Source organism: Ailuropoda melanoleuca, chromosome 1, assembly GCF_002007445.2.
Source record: "Ailuropoda melanoleuca isolate Jingjing chromosome 1, ASM200744v2, whole genome shotgun sequence".
In the NCBI taxonomy this organism is placed as follows: Eukaryota; Metazoa; Chordata; class Mammalia; order Carnivora; family Ursidae; genus Ailuropoda; species Ailuropoda melanoleuca.
Genome location: NC_048218.1, coordinates 77,595,065 through 77,617,165, shown reverse-complemented (window position 1 = coordinate 77,617,165; position 22,101 = coordinate 77,595,065). Strand labels below are relative to the sequence as shown.

The 22,101-nt window shown below is 42.0% G+C and overlaps 1 pseudogene; it reads left to right on the top strand.

Moving 5' to 3' along the window:
• Nucleotides 1-14,878: 14,878 nt before the first annotated feature.
• On the top strand, nt 14,879-19,150 carry LOC105235644 (annotated as a pseudogene).
• The last annotated feature ends 2,951 nt before the right edge of the window (nt 19,151-22,101 follow it).

Genomic DNA, 22,101 nt, shown 5'->3' with positions numbered 1-22,101 from the left:
TTCAACATAGTACTAGAAGTCCTTGCAACAGCAATCAGAAGACAAAAAGGGATCAAAGGTATCCAAATCGGCAAAGAAGAAGTCAAACTGTCTCTCTTTGCAGATGACATGATACTCTATATGGAAAACCCAAAGGAATCCACTCCCAAACTATTAGAAGTTATAGAACAATTCAGTAAGGTGGCAGGATACAAAATCAATGCCCAGAAATCAGTTGCATTTCTATACACGAATAACGAGACTGAAGAAAGAGAAATTAGGGAATCCATCCCATTTACAATAACACCAAAAACCATGCGTTACCTTGGAATTAACTTAACCAGAGACGTAAAGGACCTATATGCTAGAAACTATAGATCACTTTTGAAAGATATTGAGGAAGACATAAAAAGATGGAAAAATATTCCATGCTCATGGATTGGAAGAATTAACATAGTTAAAATGTCCATACTACCCAGAGCAATCTACACTTTCAATGCTATCCCGATCAAAATACCGAGGACATTTTTCAAAGAACTGGAACAAATAGTCCTTAAATTTGTATGGAACCAGAAAAGGCCCCGAATCTCCAAGGAACTGTTGAAAAGGAAAAACAAAGCTGGGGGCATCACAATGCCGGATTTCGAGCTGTACTACAAAGCTGTGATCACAAAGACAGCATGGTACTGGCACAAAAACAGACACATCGACCAATGGAACAGAATAGAGAACCCAGAAATGGACCCTCGGCTCTTTGGGCAACTAATCTTTGATAAAGCAGGAAAAAACATCCGGTGGAAAAAAGACAGTCTCTTCAATAAATGGTGCTGGGAAAATTGGACAGCTACATGCAAAAGAATGAAACTTGACCACTCTCTCACACCATACACAAAAATAAACTCCAAATGGATGAAAGACCTCAATGTGAGACAGGAATCCATCAAAATTCTAGAGGAGAACATAGGCAACAACTTCTATGACATCGGCCAGAGCAACCTTTTTCACGACACATCTCCAAAGGCAAGAGAAATAAAAGATAAAATGAACTTATGGGACTTTATCAGGATAAAGAGCTTCTGCACAGCCAAGGAAACAGTCAAAAAAACTAAGAGACAGCCCACGGAATGGGAGAATATATTTGCAAAGGACACCACAGATAAAGGACTGGTATCCAAGATCTACAAAGAACTTCTCAAACTCAATACACGAGAAACAAATAAACAAATCATAAAATGGGCAGAAGATATGAACAGACACTTTTCCAATGAAGACATACAAATGGCTAACAGACACATGAAAAAATGTTCAAAATCATTAGCCATCAGGGAAATTCAAATCAAAACCACACTGAGATACCACCTTACGCCAGTTAGAATGGCAAAGATAGACAAGGCAAGAAACAACAATTGTTGGAGAGGATGTGGAGAAAGGGGATCCCTCCTACATTGTTGGTGGGAATGCAAGTTGGTACAGCCACTCTGGAAAACAGTGTGGAGGTCCCTTAAAAAGTTAAAAATTGAACTACCCTATGACCCAGCCATTGCACTACTGGGTGTTTACCCCAAAGATACAGACGTAGTAAAGAGAAGGGCCATATGCACCCCAATGTTCATAGCTGCATTGTCCACAATAGCCAAATCATGGAAGGAGCCGAGATGCCCTTCAACAGATGACTGGATTAAGAAGCTGTGGTCCATATATACAATGGAATATTACTCAGCTATCAGAAAGAACGAATTCTCAACATTTGCTGCAACATGGACGGCACTGGAGGAGATAATGCTAAGTGAAATAAGTCAAGCAGAGAAAGACAATTATCATATGGTTTCTCTCATCTATGGAACATAAGAACTAGGAAGATCGGTAGGAGAAGAAAGGGATAAAGAAGGGGGGGTAATCAGAAGGGGGAATGAAGCATGAGAGACTATGGACTCTGAGAAACAAACTGAGGGCTTCAGAGGGGAGGCGGGTGGGGGATTGGGATAGGCTGGTGATGGGTAGTAAGGAGGGCACGTATTGCATGGTGCACTGGGTGTTATACGCAACTGATGAATCATGGAACTTTACATCAGAAACCGGGGATGTACTGTATGGTGACTAACATAATATAATAAAAAATCATTAAAAAAAAAAAAAAGAAATCCTTTTAGAGGCCATGGTGTGAAGCAGTAGGTTAAGCATCAGACTCCTGGTTTCAGCTCAGACTGTGATCTAGGGGTTGGGCTCTGTGCTCCAGCACTCTGCAGGGAGTCTGCTTGATTCTCTCTTCCTCCTCCTCTAAAATAAATAAATAGATCTTAAAAAAAAATCCTTTAACTACGATTTATAGGGTTTTCACATTACTTTTAAAATATACGAATAAAAAGTAAGTATAAGCCAAGTTTATGTGATAACTGCTCAAATGCTTTGATAAAACATTTTATATATTCTGGCTGTGAAAGATAGCTATATATTTTGTCCTGGTTTTGCCATTTGAGAAATGAAAATTCGAAAACATGTAATTTCATGTGAGAAGTTTAGCATTTTAGAAAATGCTAAATTAAATGCAAGTTGCAAGATTCTAAACACTTGGCTTATAAAGTATTATTGCTTTACACTAATATTTTAAAGTATGTAAACGTGACTATGGGCATACAAATGGATTTAGTTTCTACTTGAATAATAGATATCACTGGAAACCAGTCTCGCAAACCTCAGACAGCACTGCAACTTGGGAGAACCCGCAGAGCTCTTCCATTTACCCTGATGTGGAAACTTAGAAGAGGTGAGATCTCTGTGATAAAAGTTGAAACCCAGTATTATACTGAACTTTAATGCCAACTTAATATTTTCTAATCCACAATTGTCTTTGGAACCTTGAACTAATAGATTATTGAGATACTTAGTTAATAATCAACATTTACTGAGGGACTTTTAAAACTATTCAAGTTCAGAGTGCCAAGAACTGTGAATAATCTAACATTTTACTCTAGTTTCAAGCTAACAAGTTAGCCCCCACAGTTCCATGATCCTGGCAGAAGATACGAGACACCTGAGTCCGAGACCACATTACACATAGCAATCCCAGCGTTTCACAGGTTGACCCAAGGGGGGGTCAGCTGAGACCTCCCCTGCACACACGGTGGATTGCACAGCAGGAGAGGAACCCCGAGTTTTAAGAAAACAAATATTTTACAATGAGCAGTATGACTGCCTGACCTTTGGGCTGGAAAGGAGACATTATCTTTATTATAATGGACAGTAAATAAAATTGCCCTTTACTCAGGAAGGAGACTCAAACTCTACTCCCAGGGCTGTTCACTGTACAAACATCCTTGAAAGATAGTCCAGAACAAAGTTAGCCACTGCCTCTGCTCTTAAGAGGGGCAGAATTATGAGAACCCCATGAAGGCTTGTCTCCCAACACCAAGAGAAATAAACAATACAACGTATAGTTCCTACACAACACCAAAGCATGTTCTCGTATATGAATTCTTATTTATGCATGAATACTTTTTTCCTTCAGAATACTCAGTTAAGACAAAATAAACACAAACATCAAATTATGATAGACTTGATAAAGCTGTTTTAAAGCCTAGAGTTTTAAAGCTTTAAGTATTGTCATTTAAATTTATATGACTATATAAGTATATATGTATGTCTATTTACATATCAGAGCTATATGAAGGTTAATGAATTTTTTTAATTGTATATAACAGAGGAGAGATGACTAGCAGTTTGGGAAAAGAAAACTGGTCTCTGGATATGTCATCTGTTGTCAACGTGAAGCAGGTAAAAGTTCTTTGCCTCAGTTATGTTCCGTCATGGTGGCAAAAATTGTCGCAGCTCTGGATGTGACTCGCACTTTTCACACGTGTGCTAAAATTCATCCTGAACCTTGTGGTGTTCTGGAGTACTTCATGATTATACACAAGTATGAAAACAGCACAGGCTCTTCACCGCTAAAGGAATTTTTTCCCACTGTTAACCTCTGTATGGCTGTTATAAAATATTCATTTAAAATTTTCGGTCACCTTTTCTATTATTTTTATCAACTGTGCAGTCTCTGCAGGCTACTTTTTCATCTTTATCCATTTCTACAATTTGATGCCAAATTCAGAAGCTTTGGGCACTTACAGGATGTCCCGCTTGCTGGCCGAGGATCTTGGAAAAAATGGATTCACATGACCAGAAATACTGTTCCTAGCAAAGAAGCAAGTAGCAGAGGTTACCTCTGGGGAGAGCAGCTGGAGGGAAAGGGGTATGAGAAAGACTACTTTTTAACCACTTACCCCTTTCCTTTAAATTTTGTACGGTGTGTATTATTGCTTATCCAAAAGTGCACATAATAAAATAACCCTCTTCTAAATTACAATTTCACATACCTGACCCTTGAATTGCATTTCTTATGGTTATACCTGCTCATATGTACATGATGATGGTACAAAGCTGTTCACGGCAATGTGGTGTGTCATAGCAAAAGACGGGAAATGTCTAAATGTCCATTGAAGGGGATCAGTGAAATGAACTGTGTAACCATACAGTAGAATGCAATGCAAGCCTGAGGATGGATCGAGATTATGCACTCATATGGAAATGATATCTCCAAATATATTAAGCAAAAAAAAGAGAGAAAGATCCAGAAAAGTCAAGTATCTCTCATTTTCCGTAAATTAGAAATGATTTCCTTGCTTATGCATTAGCATATATATCTAAAGGATACAGAAGGAATTAATATCATTGGTTGAATCTGAAGAGCATGGTTAGGTGGCAGTGAGACAAGAGTGAGAAGGTGACTCTTCACTGTATATACTTTTGTACCTTTTAAACTTTAAATCTTTTTTTAAAGATTTTATTTATTTAGAGAGAGTGCACATGTGGGTGGGGGGGAGGAGCAGGGGAAGAGGAAGAGAGAGAATTTCAGGCCGACTCCACGCTCAGCGTGGAACCCCACTCGGGGCTTGACCTCACAACGCTGAGATCACGACCTGAGCCAAAATCAAGAGTCAGACGCTTAACCAACTGAACTACCCAGGCGCCCCTAAACTTGAAAACTTATAAATATATTACCTATGCACAAAATAAAAATAAACATTTTTAGAAGCGGAAGATAATTGTGAGACGTTAACCAATTTCAAAAAACCTCATCAGTATGCGTTTTCTACACCTCCACCAGAGCTCAGTGGGCGTCCCATTAAAGTCCATTCAGACTGTCTCAGAAAGTATCCTGAGATTGTGTGAAGTTGCAAGAACATGACAACTGAACTATTCTGTACAGACAAATGAGGAAACCCAGGTAGTTTTCATAGATACAAATGTTTTTTAATGTGTAAGTATCCAAACATCAGAGTGCTCTTCTTCCAATGAGCTTTTCCAAACTTTAAAAGTTGTGACCTGATTTTAGACTGACAGAAGAGTTACAAAAATAAGATGGTTCTTGTATACCACCTTTCACCCAGCTTCCCCTAATGTTAACATCTTATATACTCACAGTACAATTACCAAAACTAAGAAATTAACATTTTAGAGTATCATACAGTACGAGACATGATATACCAGAGTACAATATAATACATAGTGTAATACTATTCGCTACCCTATCATAGTCTTCTGATTTCCTGTGGGCTTTTAAATGATGTTTTAAAACCTACTTGATTCAAAAAGCAAACCATTAGTAAGAACACGCACATATTGTTTCTTTCTGTTCACAGCAAAAGTTGGGGTTTTTGTTTTGGGTTTTGGTTTTGTCTTCAGGTCTTAACTTTTTGTCACATATATTTTTGCAAATGCTCAAAACAGCTAGATTGTATTCTGAAGATTTTTAAATTTCCATATGTACATACGAGAAGGCACATTTGTATTTATAATGGAAAAAGCGGGATGTTAAAGAATTGAGGATTTGTCTTAAGGGACTGCCTAAATTATGGCCTGAGGGAGCTGTTTATCTGTTTCATCACTTGATCACAACATTGTACTAGTCAAATATTTTGTTAATTATCCAGTTAATTGAAAAAAAAAATTCAATTCCATTCCTGAGTCTACCGTGAAAAGCGGTGGTTCTCAAAGTGTGGTCCTCAGACCAGCAAGTCAGCATTAGCTGGGAACTTGTTAGACATGCAAACATCCAGCAACCTGTGTTTGAGCAAGCCCTGGATGATGCTGAAGGTGAAACTTTAAGAATCTGATTAAAAGAATTGTTTTAATGACTAAAGGGACAGGAGGGAGGGAAAGAAGGAACTAATAGAGACATTCCCAATGGGACATTCAACCTGACAATTAACAGAAAGGTCTTGCTTCAAATTTGTTTTGTAGGAATTTGATTGTATGTACTTTGTTTCTCTCTCTCTTTCTTTTTTTTTTAAGTCAAACTTTATTCTATTTTTTTTAAGTAACCTCCATGCCCAATGGGGGCTCGAGCTCATGACCCTGAGTTCAAGAGTCCCGTGTTCTACAGACTGAGCCAGCCAGACGCCCTTGTACTTTGTCTCTTGTAAGTACTGACTCACCTTCCTGTGCACCAAGGTTGGACCTTAGCCACCTTTTGACCTGAGTAACTGATGCCAAAGACTACAATGTAATTAACATAGAACTTCTATCTTGATAACGTCTTCTGCCAGAAAGAGCTTTGATCATCTTCTGGACCCGTAATGAGTACCGACAATCCTTACTTGGCATGGTTCTGATATCCACAAATTTCAGTAGTTAAATGAAGACCAGTCCCCCAACAACGCGGTGCAAATTTCAGTTACCAAGGTATCTTACCTGTGAGTAATTACATAGTGCAAATTTCACGGCCCTGGAAACACGAGGGAAATAACAGATGTGCATCCTGATTAGTGGCCAATCACATCTCTTCCTTCAAAATCTGTCGATGAGTCGTCACTCAGTTCCCGTGGTCAGCCAGGCATGTAATTGCTGTAGAGACTGCTTTTAGCCAACCGACTTCCACAGTGGAGACCTGACTAAGGTAGAAGGGCCCACATGACCGCCCTCCCCCCCGGCAGAATACAAACAGGCCCGTTAGGTGACCGCCCGCAAAATATCCACAAACCCTAGCTGACCAAAGGGTTACTTACACCTGGGACCAAAAAAGATAAATTCCACACATTCCCATACCTCCTCAGCCTCCCCACTTAACTACCTCACCCCCACCTCACCCTTGCCTTGTCGCAGACAGTCTCTCATTTGCTCCCCACCCCTGTCCATTGCAGTGTATTCAAGAAACTTCTATCTCCTTTGTTCTGCCTCAGGTGAATCTTTTCATTGCCCCGTTGCTGGCTTCCACCCAATCGGGTTGCCCCACATTTGGTGGCCCCCATCCGATCTGGAGACACCAAAGTGGACACTGTGTCTCCCAGTAATAAACCCATATGACATTTTACAAAAATGGGTGATGGAAAGAGAAGTGTCCGACAAAGATGAAAGTGCAGCAACGAAAGGAAAAGGGATACCGCAAAAGATGAATTGGATGTGATTAGAAGTTACTGACGGGGAATGTTGATAAAGCTGCCAGACTCTAGACCCCAGGTACACAGCCAGGTACACGGCGAACTCACTGACATAAACACAGACCTCAATGGCACACAAAGGGTGGAGATGTCCCCAGTGGAAGTGACCCTTGCAAGCCCTTCACATCAGAGCATGCTCAGAGGTGTTTCAGAGCACTGAATGCTCGAAGGGTGGAATCTTGTAAGCAAACGGAGGTTGTCAAACTACATAGTCCCTGAGAGCTGGGCCCTGTACAGATGCCCTGCCGTTGACTCTCGGTGAATTAGGGGTTGAGCAGCTGTAGAGCGAGTTGGAACTACGGGAGTTCAGAGAGACACCGTGGCCATGTCTTCTATGGGTTACATTTAGCCCCTCAAGCTTGATTTCTCGCTGGCTGCCATTCTTAGCAACTTACCAGTCTGAAAATAGTATCTACATGATGGTCTCTTTTTTCCTGAAAGATATAAATACTTGTGGATTTCCTGTATTAAGCTAGAAAAGAATTTTGGGCTCTTCTCCCGTGTTATGGTGGTTAAAAGAAAGGAGGGGAGGGGCACGAAGGGGAGACAAAGAGCAAAGACTGGAGAAAGGAGGAGCTCTGTTCTCCACCCACCCGGCCCCTTCTGAATTGCTCTCCCTCCCCTGGTATTTCATTCTTTTCTTCGGGATTCGAGTCCTGTGGATCTTAGTCATTTTAAGCGTTCTTATTTCAGGGTCTCATTCAGATAGCCTCTCTGTCACCAGGCATTCATGGCAACTGAATCCTACTGCTTGTTGTAAGGACTGACTCTTGCGTGGTGCCTTGTTTCCATGTGTGTCCGTGTTTTGACAATGAGCTCATCTGTAGCCATGCTTGCCTTTTGCCCGAGAACCCATTGTGCCCCCGGGCAAAAAAGAGTCCTGGCAGATCCATTCTCTGTAGCTTCTGACAGGGGTCTTGAGATGTCACCGCACTGGGACACATTCTTGCGTTAAGTTCTCACTTTGCAGTTTGCACTTTGTTATAATTTACCTAGCATTTCTGGGAGTTATTGTAGGTAGATTTGGAGATCCCATCGGCTCACTACGTGTGGATTTTTAACTCCCTATCGTCCCTTTAATCCACACAAATCAAGCTTCTATCCCCACCGTCATTATTGACTCAACCTTTCATTAGCGTTTGAACGGTTGCACATGGCTTCCTTGAACCCCTGTATATCCTGGTTTGCCACTTATTTCACTGGCCTCTCCTCAGATTTCTTTGTGGATTCTGGCTTCTTGGCTGACCTTTCAATGTTGAGTGCCTGTGGACTCAGTCTGCCACCCAGTCTCTTATAATTTGACATCACTCCCTAGCTGATTTTATTCAGTCCAGGGATTTTAAAAGTGGCGCAGTTGTTGGGCGTCTGCCTTCGGCTCAGGGCGTGATCCCGGTGTTCCGGGATCGAGCCCCACATCGGGCTCCTCCGCTGGGAGCCTGCTTCTTCCTCTCCCACTCCTCGGCTGTGCTCCCTCTCTCGCTGGCTGTCTCTCTGTCACATAAATAAAAATAAAATCTTTAAAAAAAATTTAAAAAAAATAAAAAATAAAAGTCATAGACGTGCCAATGACTGTCAAATTGAGATCTTATGACCCGATTTCTTCTGCGCCCATCCCTGGGCCCCCAGACTCATGTATACTGTGTAACTGCCTAGTCAACACCCCTACTTGAATATCAAACTTAATATGACCCAAACTGAACTCTGGATTTGGTTCCAACAATAACAGAATACGTTATCCCGCAGAAGCCCGTGATAGGCCTGGGCCAGGTCTGGTGATGTGGCAGCAAACAGAACAGAAAAAACAAATCCCTATGGCATAGCAAAATGCTCTCCGTAGGGTAGTAGGTAGACCCTTTCAGTATGAACTTGGCCCTTACGAGACAGTAAAACCACAGTTCTCTGCGTTAACCACCGAATGTCTAGTGCACCTCCATGAGGCCCTCGGTCCAGAGACCTACTACTTCACCGTATTTGGAGAATGAAGCCTCTAGACTAGCCAGCATGAAGAAGGGGAAGTTGCCTAACTATGTGGGGTAAGGGAGGAATTCCTGAAGCCTTTTTCTTTTTTCTTTTGTCCTCATTTAATGTCACATTTAATCTCATTGCATTGGGCTGGGAAAGGAAAGAGTCATGAGTATATAGAATTGTTCTATTTCTTTATCTTTCAGAGAGAAATGGGATCCAGGTTCCAGTTTTCTCTAAGTTCAGGATCTGAATCAGAGTCAGGGGATGCTGACACCTGTTGGGAGCTGGGGCCTGCTAGGAGACAGGCAGGAAACAGGAATGTACTTGACTTCGGAGGTTGCATGTTCCAGGGCTCGCATTCAGGGACCTAAGGACCCTCCAGGTAGATCACATGTGGAATACGAATGGTGCAGGCCTAGAGTTGGGCTCAGGAGGCGGGAGGTCAGCCGCATGTGCATGGAAGAACCTGAGAAGCCATTGTCCTTTTGTCTGTACCCCAGGATCCTGCAAAGGGCCTCTGCATAAGGACAGGACCAGGTTGGCTCCTGGGCCTCTGACTGACCTCATGAATAGTAGAGAGTAAATCCTGCAAACTGGTGAGCATCTGGAGACACTGTTGCCATTTTTCTTCAGGCCTCTGTGCTTGAGACCCTGGTCAGTTGCTGTTGACCATACGGGATTCTTCTTCCTCACTTCTTCACGTTCAAGGAGTTCTCATTCTTGGAGGAAACTCTGGATTTCCTAGTTTCTCTGAGGTTTCATTAACAGGCCCATGGGCTTTTCTGATTCCTGGGTTTCTTTATACTCCTTTACTTCCTGGAGGTTCCTCCAGTCAGATGGGTGACTTTGTCCATTTCTACTTCTGAGTTTTCTCTGCAGCCCCAGGGTTCTAATCCGGGGCCAGCAGAGAGTGGGTCCTTGCTGGGCCCTGCTGCAGCTCGGCCGTCTGGAGGTGCCCCAGCACAGAAATGTGCTTGCCTCTCTCTGCTCTAGCGGTTTCTAACCGCTTTCGCAAAGGCATTTCAACCCGTATTCGTCATTTAGTCTCACCTCCATGTCCAAAGGAAACTGATGCTTCCAATTCCTGAGGCTTTCGGCTGTTTGCAGCATAACTGGGTTGCTCTCGGCTTCCCTCACTCCCCATTTAGGACTAAGCTTTCTCCCATCTGTTAATTTTGTCATCATTTCCCCTTTTGCTTTCCAATTTAAGAAGCTTTGTGGGCTGTTGTCTCATTTCCAATTTTCTTGAGTGTTTAAGTCTTTTTAACCAGACTTTTTATCCTTATTTTAGTTAGCTCTTAGCATCTTCCAACTTGAACCCCAAATCAAGACTGTAATATATCGAGACAAAAAGCCCCTCTTTAAGGCAGAGGTCAGGATGGAGCAAAGGTGGGGCTGTTAATGCCTCTAGGAGCCTAAAGCATCTACCTAGATCCACAAACTGAATTATTCAGAGTTCCCTGGGAAGCTCTGAGACCTCAGTTCACACTTGTGAACCTAAGGAACTCTCATTTCCCTCCACTCAAGCAAAGCATTCCTATGCAAGCATTTCAAGATGAATCATTTAATCTCTGTGCTATCCAACCCCTTCCACGGTTTTTACCTCTAGGAACCAGGGTCCCTGCAAAGAAGGAAGGCCGCCAAAGTTGGGAAGTAGGCTCCCCAAAAGAAGATGTAGTCATTATGCTTCCATCTGTACCCCCTGAGAATCTATCCCTCAGTGATTCTCACCGTCCCACAAGCATACCTCTGTCTTATCAGATGACCTTTGATCTGATTAATCTAAACTCCTATAGAAATTCACTCCCTGCCTCTACTTTTTAACCTGGGAACTGTATTTAGTTCATTTGATAGATGTTCCATTCATTTTCTACTTCAGTGAGTCCGACAGATTCAGCAACTAGCCCCACATGAGAAACAGGCAGGGAGGACAGGAGGATTCCTCCAAAGGTCCCCAAGGAGCAGCGGGCTGCCTTCTCTTCTTCTGGTTCGTCAGGGAATCCATCCGGGGCATCTGTTTCACCTCTGGAGCCAGTTTTGCCAGCTGAGGTTACCGGCGCCTCACCTGGTCCGGGGTCCAGGTTTTGGGAGTATGTACATTTATTAGAATCACCGTTTTATTTTAGTTGCACAGCCACCAAGAAGACAGTTAGACACAGGGTCTGAGGGTTCCTAATGGAATAACAGAAGAGACATCAGGTTTTGTAGAAAGATCGATTATGTTAAATCAAGGCTATCAAAGTTCAACTCCAATTCAAGTGAATAAATTCCATTTTCTACCGCAAACATATTCTGTAGATTAACACTGCAAAGTTGTATTTGCTTTGCAATAGACAGGAGATCAAATGATGAATGAGTGAAGGAAACACATGTGAGCAGCTTTGGGCATCCAGGAAAATTTTTGGTAATTCTTATTGACCATAAGAAATAGAGCCTTATAAATTGCAGTTAAATAAGTCCTTTTCTCCACCCATCTGGTCCCCTTATTCCTGAGATTACCAGATTGCTGCATTGTACGTATATACACATATGTACAATCTGGATATATATATATATATACACACACGCATATTTTGGAGGCTCTCTCTCTCTCTCTCTCTCTATATATATATATAAATTTTTTTTGAAGGAGGGGAGGTGCAGAGGCAGAGGGAGGGAGAGAATCTTAAGCAGGCTCCACATCCAGCACGGCTCAATCTCACAACCCTGAGATCATGACCTGAGCGAAAATCAAGAGTTAGACACTAAACTGACTGAACCACCCAGGCACCCCTGGATTGTACATAGTCTTGATCCCCGATTTCTTAACTTATTGTGGAGGATAATAACCAGCCTCATACTTTGAAAATTTCAAGTACTTGACGTAATAGGTCAAGGTCGTAACAGGTCAAAATAGGTTGCTTGCTCCAGAACTTATTATTATTATTATTTAAACTTTTTAAAATTTATTTAAGTAATCTCTATACCCCATGTTGGGCTGGAACTCACAACCCCAAGAATAAGAGTCACATGCATGAGGCTCCTGGGTGGCTCAGTCTGTAAAGTGTCTGCCTTCACCTCAGGTCATGATCCCAGGGTCCTGGGATCCAGTTCTGCATCAGGCTCCCTGCTCAGCGGAGGGCCTGCTTCTCCCTCTCCTCCTCCGCTCGTACTCTGTCTTGCTATCTCTATCTCTCTCTTGCTGTCTCTGTCGCTTTCTTTCAAATAAATAAATAAGATTTTTAAAAAACCAGTCACACGCTCTTCCAACTGAGCTAGCCAGGTGCCCCACTCCAAAGCTTAGGAAATGACATTATGACCTATGTAATTTTTTAAATTGAGATCAAGTGTAAGTATAAAATTTTGAAGTTACTTTCCCAAAGAATATTAAAAGAAAATAAAAATAAAAGCCTCCAGCAAGGGGGCACCACCTCTTGACAACCTTCTCTCTTCAAGGAAGACTAGAAGACTTTCCCAAGGGGCACCTGACTGGCTCAGTCGGTGGAGTGTGTGACTCTTGATCTCGGGGTTGTGGGTTTGAGCCCCACGTTGGGTATAGAGATTACTTAAAAAAAAAAAAAAAGACGACCTTCCCAAACAGAGACAGTCTCAGAGAGCACTAACTAGTTATGTTTTGCCTCAGCCTTTAAATGAGAGTCAGGAAGGTAGCAGAATGGCAGTTCTAGAAAGTTTTTGTTTTGTCTTGCTTGTTTTGCCAAAGTTCCATTATATACTCAAAAATAATTTTCGCCAAAAACAACAGACAATTAATATTTATCTGGATAGTCACAGACTTCAGCAGGCTTCTCATTCAGAATTCAACACTGGAAACCAAGATCTAATTGGCGTCTGACATAGTCTGGCTAAGGACAGCAGATTTCGGTAAGCCTACAGTCTGTCTGTACCAGGTATCCCCAAGGAGGCAGAAGTCTTCAGATGGAGCACACTGATATGCATTTATTTTGATAATTATTATTTTAATCAGTATGAGAAAAATGCAACAAATTAAGCCTATGATTTCATTCCAGTGAAGTAAATGCAAGTCAACTTGTAAAAATATCAGGTACATAATGGTACTCAGATGGTACTCAAGTATGGCAAAAATCATGAAGCCTGAGTAATTGAATGGCTGGATTTATACCAAGGCCTCAAGATCCTGTAAACGCCTTCCTGCTTCACTTCTACGCCTAGTACACCCCAGATTCAGATGTAAGGACTGGATCTGAGGACGACCACCCCCCAGCCTGTGACCCAGACCCAGCCTCCACTTTGGGCAGATTCCCCATACAAATAACATGGACGGAAGTGACTGGACCAGAGCAGCTAACAGGGAAGTGAAAAGGAGAAAATGTTCTGCTGTACTTAGCTTTGTTCCCTAATGTAGTAGTGTGAGGAGAAATTTTACTTTTTAAATGTCCTTTATTATTTTTAGTGTTAGTTGTACCATAAAAAAAGTAAGATTAAGAACTTCAAGTAGAACTGCAATTTGTTTTATAGTCTAGACAGTTTAAAACAGCTCCTTGTTGAAAGCCTGTATGTAAATTAATTTGCATAAATTTACCTTTATGTAAATCATCACCATTTGATATGTAAATGAAGGCCTATAAGTCCAAGGGGTAAAAATTGACATAGAAGCTGGAGGGAACATCAGGATGTGTCCTTTCGAATGCGGCTAGAACTCCATACGAGGAGTAATATAGCCTCTGGAAGAAATCAGAGTATCAACATTAGAATTCACTGTAGGTAATAGATCACAGTCCTCCATATGTGAGTTCTACTGTTCATTCCTCTAGTTATCACTCATTCATTCAAAAAATAGTTGAGTGCTTACTATATGTGTAAGGCATTACTGCCAGCAATAAAAAATTCTTCTCATCAGTTTGGCCTACAAATCAAAGAAGCAAAAAAATCACTTTGCCATTTTTGAATCAAAACTTCTTAGAAGCTTTTTTGGATCAACTCTATTGTAGTCTAATAATTTGTTTACTGTCTCCCCTCAGTACTTATTTTATACACTATTCCACAAGTTGATTGGCTGCTGTAGCAGGCAAAATAATGAGCCCCTCCCCAAAGATGTCCACATCCGAATCCCCAAACCAGACAGATGTGGCCAGGAGCCAAGGAAGGTGGGCAGCCTTTAGAGGCTGGAAAGCACAAGGAAAAGATTCTTCCCAGGGCCTCCCCAAGGAGCACAGCTCTGCTGACCCCTTGCTTTTAGCCTTGTAAGACCCATTTCAGTTTCCTGAGCTCTAAGAACTGGAAGATAATAGATTTTTTGTTGGTTTAAGCCATTAAGTTCGTGGTAATGAGTTACAACAGCAGTATAAACTGATGCAAGCATCAAAGCATTGGGCTTCCTGTTGTGGGAGATGCAGATGAAAAAGACACCATCCCTCCCCTCAGGACGCTTACGGACTGTTTAGAAGAGATGAGACACATGTACACGCTACACTATAAGCTGGAACATGATGACTGTCCTAAGGGAGGGACTGCCTAATGGCTATGGGAGTCAAGGACGGATATCACTTCCTTTTGAGGGTAATTAGGAAGAGGAGGCTTTTGAACTGACCCTAAGAGGATAAGTAAATTTTAAGAGATACGAGGGATAGAGAAAGTGGCATAACCCAGACAAATTAAATCACATAAGAAATTATTTCTATTATTAGTCCTTTGATAAAGGAAACACGCTCCTATTTTTTTCCAAAGATTTTATTTATTTATTTGACAGAGAGAGACAGCCAGCGAGAGAGGGAACACAAGCAGGGGGAGTGGGAGAGGAAGAAGCGGACTCCCAGCAGAGCAGGGAGCCTGATGCGGGGCTCGATCCCAGAACCCTGGGATCATGCCCTGAGCCGAAGGCAGATGCTTAATGACTGAGCCATCCAGGTGCCCCACCTTTTTTTTTTTTTTTTAAATCATGCCCTGCGCATCTTTTATATTAAGTCAGACATGGTTGGATCTCCTTGAACCTGAAGAATGACGTGCACCAGTCCGCTAGGGCTGCCATGGTCAGGTGCTACAGACCGGGCGGCTTAAACAGCACAAATTTATTTTCTCACAGTTCAAGAGGCTGGACGTAGGAATGTCCTCCTCTTCTTACAAACACACCAGTTCTTTCAGATGACAGCACCCCCTTATGACCTCATTTAACCTTAATGACCTCTTTAAAAGCTCTATCTTCTAATCTAGTCATACTAGGGGTTCGGGCTTCAACATATGAACTCAGGAGCACAGGTCAGTCATATCATATTGTAATTATTGTTTTAAAGTTTATAGATGGAACATATGCCAATGGTACAAAAAATATAAACTGAACAACAGCATGTCAAATAAAAAATAAAAATTTTCTTCTCTCTCATTTATGCAACTTTTCCTCTAGAGGGAATCAGTTTCCTTCTGGAAAAATATGATTGAAATAATTATAGATAAGATGCCAGAGAGCTTGTATCCTCTCTCTTTCTCTGCCCAATTGCACCTAGGGAAGGCCATGTGAGGACCCAGTGAGAAGGCTGCCACCTGCCACCCAAGGAGAGAGCTCTCATTAGACACCGACCCTGCCGGCACCTTGATCTTGTACTTCTAGTCTCCAGAACTGTGAGAAATAAATTTCTGTTGTCTAATCCCCCCAGGCTATGGTACTTGGTTATGGCAGCCCAGACTAAGATAGCATGGTTCTCTGCATAAAACTATGCATGTATCTGTCCGTGTTTAACACAAATAGGATCTTGCTAAATATAATGTTCTTCAAAGAGCTTTTTCCATTTACAGTACACCTTGAACACCTTTCCAAACTGGTACACACAGATCTAGTGACCTCATTTTGTTCTTTTCCACTGTCATTTTATCATATCGGTATCCAACCCGGAATACCAGGATGCATTTAGCAATCATTCTCTTTATTTTTAATTAAACTTTAAATTTTGTTTTGAGATTATTGTTGATTCACATGCAGCTGTAAGAAATAACACATCCCTTTCCCCCAGCGCCCCCCTCCGTGGTAAGGAACATCTTGGAAAACAACAGAACAATATCACAACCAGGGTGCTGACAGTGATGCAGTCGGGATAGGAACAATTCTGTCACCACAAGGCTCTCTCCTGCGGCCCTTTCATAGCCACGCCCACTTCTCTCCTGCTCACTCCGCCCCCACAACTGCTAACCTGCTCTCCACTTCCATAATTTTCTCTGTTCAAGAATGTGATCAAAATGGAATCCCACAGTATGTAACCTTTTAACGTTGGGTTTTTTCACTTAGTCTAACAGTCTAGAGATACATCCAGGTTGTGTGCATATCAGTGAATAGATCCTTCCTTTTCACAACTGAGTAGGATTCCATGGCTAAATGTAGAGCAACTTCACTGTTCCCCAATGGAAAGACACGTGAATTGTTTCCAGCTTTGGACTATTGTAACTGAAGCTGCCATGATCATTCATGCTCAAGGCTTTGTGTGAACACCAGTCTTCATCTCTCTCTGGTTCATGTCCAGGAGTCACCTGGAGTTGCTGTGTCATATGACAGTTGCACATTTGGTTTGTAAGAAACTTGCCGAACTGTTTTCCAGGGAAGTCGTACCATTTTACATTCCCACCAGCAACGTGGGAGAGATGCAGTATCTCGGCATCCTTGCCAGAATTTGGTGTTGTCACTGTTTTTTATTTTAGCCAATTCTATGAGGAGTGTGTGATATCTCATTTTTTTAGAGGGGGGAGGGGCAGAGGGAGACAGAGACTCTTAAGCAGGCTCCCTGCTGAGCGCGGATCTCATGACCCTGAGATCATGACCTGAGCCGAAACCAAAAGTCGGAGTCTTAACCAGCTGTGCCACCCGAGCTCCCTTCATTGTGGTTTCTATTCGCATTTCTGAAATGGCCAATGATGTTAAACCTCTTTGCACATGCTTATTTGCCCTCTATTCATCCTCTTTGGTGAAATGTCTTTTCATATCTCTTTCTCATGTTTTAGTAGGATTGCTTAGTTTTTTACTATTGAGTTTTTGAGTTTTAATATATCTAGATACTAGTACAGTTGACCCTTGAACAACGCAAGAGTTAGGGGAACTGATCCCCCATGCAGTCAAAAATCCATACATAACATTTGACTCCCCCCAAAACTTAACTACCAATAGCCTGATGTTGACCAGAAGCCTTACCGATGACATAAATAGTCAATTAACAGGGTGTCTGGCTGGCTCAGTGGGAAGAGCATGTGATTCTTGATCTCGGGGTCATGAGTGTGAGGCCCACACTGGGCGTAGAGGTTACTAAAAAGTAAATAATAAACTTTAAGAAATCGTCAACTTAAAAAACTTTAAAAAAAATAATAAACTTTCAAAAATAGTCAAAACAGTCGATTTTGTATGTTATATAATATACTGTATTCTTATAAAGTAAGCTAGAGAAAAGAAAAAGTTATTAAGAAAGTAAGAAGGAGGGGCACCCATGTGGCTCAGTCGGTTAAGCATCTGACCGGCTCAGGTCATGATCTTAGGGTCCTGGGATAAAGCCCCGTGGTGGGCCCTGCACTCAGCAGGGAGTCTGCTTCTCCCTCTTCTTCTCCCTATGCCCCTCCCCCACTCATGCTTGCTCTCACTCTCTCTCCTTCTCTCTCTCAAATAAATAAAATCTTAAAAAAAAGAAAGTCCAAGGAAGTGAAAATACATTTTACAGTACTGTATTTATTGAAAAAAATCTGCATATCAGGGGACCCCTATAATTCAAGCCCGTGTTGTTCAAGGTACAACTGTACTTTGTCAGATATGTGGTTTGCAAATGTTTTTTTCTCCCATGCCGTAGCTTGTCTTTTCCTCCCTTTAGCAGAGCATTTCAGGAGCAAAGGCTTTTCCTTGCATGAGGTTGAGCCTTGGCTGCTAGAGGGCTGTCCATGGTGCCCTGGGCGCCAGGAGCTGGGAGGCTGGGCTTCCACCCGGGCCCGGGGACCGTCCTCCCTGAACACTCGCCTCCCTGCAGCCCCATCCCAAGTCTGGCAGTCCATGAGAGAGCCAGGCACCCAGCACCATGGCCACGTCCCCAAGCGCCCCCAGCTCCCCACTGCCATGGTCAAGTGGGGAACACACATGACAAGAGGTGGAAGAGGTGGACAGGATGACAGGACAGAAGGTGAAGGAAGAGCAGGAGGAAAGGAAGAAAAAGGAGCTGGAGGAGAGAATGTTACCAGAGGAAACCAAGGAACAAATTTGAACTTTTTCAGAGAAGCGTCTGGCCTAACAGGAAGAGAAGCACCAGCTTTTTCTGCAGCTCAAGAAAAAGGAATTTTTCCATGAACAGGAAAAATGGAGGCCAGAGGAGCAAAGCAAGCCTGACCACTGCGACATCACCTTTGTACCAGCAGAGCTTAACTGGCACACGACAACTCACCTCTTCAGCCTGGGAAGACACAATGACCCCGGCAGCCTCAAGGCAGCCCACAGCCAAACAGGTGTTTGGACCCGAAGTACTTCCTTACCACTCAAAACCATGTGGGCCTAGGGGCTGCTTTTGTGGGGATCCCAGAGCACGGGCAATTCCAGGGCCCAGGCAGTGCCTATGGGACTGCCCAGCCCCCACCTGACTGAGGGCCTGTACAGCCTGCCTGGGGTCCCGTCTGCAGCTCTGAGCCCGAGTGCAGCATTTCCTGCAGGGCGGCGCTGGTCTCAGCCACAGCCACAGCCTGAGGCCACGCACAGCCACGTTCAGACCACTCTGACAAGGTTGTCAGAGCTTTTTTTGGTCTGTGTCTATTAGCTTTCCTGGGTTGCTGACTTCTTCAGTTCCATTCCAGGACGTATGAGGCAAGAGCAAAACCCAAAGAACTCACAAGTCTGTCTCAAGGTTTCTGGGCAGCCTGCCTTCTCTTCTCCACCTCTCAGTCTTCTTGTGTCTGCTTTATACATAACGTCCAGGGGTTTTAGTTGTACTTTGCAGGAGAAATAGGGCAAAGTGTGTCTATGCCATCTTCCTAGAAGTGAAAGTCATTGTTTTTTAATGGCTAAGTATTTTAATGGCTAAGTAATATGCATGGCATATAATTTATTAACCAAGTCTCCTTTTGATAGACATTTAGGTCATTTCTAGGTTTTTGGGAGGTTTTTTGGTTTTTGTTTTTGTTTGTTTTTTGCTATTAAAATAATGACAAAAGGAATAGATGTTCTTTTTTTTTTTAAGATTTTATTTTTTATTTGAGAGAAAGAGTGAGCCAGCGAGCACACGCAAGGGGAGTGGCAGAGGCAGAGGGAGAAGCAGACTCCCCGCTGAGTAGGGAGCCCCACACAGGACTCAGTCCCAGGACTCCAGGGTCATGACCTGAGCCGCAGGTAGACACTTAATGGACTGAGCCACACAGGTGCCCAGAAATAGATGTTCTTGTTCTTTGAAGGTGTTGGGGTGGAAAATGGGGAGAGAGGCAGAAGACAGGGCAGGGCAGAGGTCTGGGTTCTTGTCTAATCATAGGTATAGGATAAAATTCCTAACTGGAATTGTTGGGTCAAAGAACATGTGCATTTTAATTCATCATATTGTCAAAATATACTCAAAAATGTTACACTAAACTCCCACCCACAGAAGAATATGTGTTTTTCCATTGAGTATTGTCAAATTTTCTGATCTTTGACCACCTGACTGATAAATGTTCTCTTGTTTTTATGTGCTTCTTTTCCTTTCTCTATTGGATCCAAAGTGGGAATTGTACCTTTTTCATTTTCTTGATGTCTGCAAGGACCCAGCACCATGCTACATAACATAATAGCTACCTGTTTATTGTTGATAGTTTTAGCACTTCCAATAAAGGATTAGAGCTGGTCATATAGAATTCTGGCAAAGTTTCATGACTTCAAATAAAACACACAATTTCACAAGGTTTTACAAGCAGGTGTTTTTCAAAATGTTGTCTGTAGATTAACCTGAATCAGAATCACATGGACGTAATGGGAACTCTAACACCATGTGCTCCTGATATGATGGCTTGAAGAGGATGTTTTGCCACCTAAATGTGATATTCTTGCCAAAAATGTTGACATCGAACCTAATAATGAGGGAACAGTCAGACAAATTCAAAGTGTGGGACATTCTAAAACAAAGTAACAAAACCAAACTGGTCTGGAGTCTTCAAAAATGTGAATGTCCAAGAAGACAGGAAAAACAACCAAACCAGATTAACAAGGTCACGAGAAACCCAAGCACACACCACATACACATGGACACATTAATACATATATATGTCGTAGAATTTCTAATTAGAAAATCCCTTCTCCGGGGCGCCTGGGTGGCGCAGCGGTTGAGCGTCTGCCTTCAGCTCAGGGCGTGATCCCGGCGTTACGGGATCAAGCCCCACATCAGGCTCCTCCGCTGTGAGCCTGCTTCTTCCTTTCCCACTCCCCCTGCTTGTGTTTCCTCTCTGCTGGCTGTCCCTGTCAAATAAATAAATAAATAAAATCTAAAAAAAAAAAAAAAGAAAATCCCTTCTCCAATGGGGGGTACTGTTCTAGATTAAAAGAGACTAAAGAGACAGGCTCACTACTAAATATAATGTGTAACCCTTGATTGGGTCCTAGATTTTATTTTTAAGGTTATAAAGTACATTATTGGGACATTTGAGAAATGTTGAATATTGATAGTTTTGAAGATATTATTTTAATAGTAAACTTGGGGGGATGTAATGATACTTCTGTGGTTTTATGGAAGGAGAATATTTTTAGGATGTAGTGCCAAGTATTAGGAGTCAAGTGTCACTACTAGGTGATTTGCAGATAGCTCAGAAAAAAGTCATAAATCTGAGAGAGAACAAATATAATAAACTGTGTGACAAAAATTTGGTGTTCATGACTTTATTCTTGCAACGCTTCCTTAGGTTTTGAGTTTTTCAAAATAAAGAGCGGGCCCCACCTCAGATCCAGTCTCCTGAATCTTGGTGGGAGGGCAGAGCCCACTTGGATCTGCATTTCATGTAGATCTTCCCATTGATTTTTATGCATACGACAGTTTTAGATGTACTGATGTATTTTTACATTATTGTCTTTATGAAGGTAGAGCTAAAAAAACAAAGCAAAACAGAACAAAACAAAACCAAACCCCTCCATATCTTGGTTACACAATAGAATTTAAGAACATTGGGTTAACAGATTTAAACCCAGTCCTTATATAGCTTCCATAGTCCCTTCTGTGGTCCTCCTCAATTTTCTCCATTTCCTTCAACTCTTTTAATCTTTACTTATCTTTACGCAAATGGTTTTCAAAGTTATTGTAAAGAATGTGCCAGTGAGTGCTGCCCTTCGAATTGCTTCAGTGAATACCGCCTACATTCAAGCAGAAGTGAGCCTCGTATTTTGTCCAGCAACTGAGTAATAAAGAGGTGATTAGCACTACTGTCCCTACCCAGCTCAAGGCAATAATTCTTAAACACTTAAATGACAGATGTAGGGACAAGCATGTATTATATTGTGTTTACTAAATAATAAATGACATTAATAAGTAATAAATGAGTTAAAGATCCAAAATATATTTTAACAAACATTTGCATCTCAATAGCTTATCAAGACACTGCTTTAAACGCATTACTATCCCTTCAAATCAACTGATGGACTTGAAATAATGTAAGAACCTCAAAAGAATACACGGCACTTTCTGTAAGCAGCCATCACTATCAACATAAAGCCTACTGTTTTTAAAATTTTGTTGTTGTACTGACAAATTCATACTAA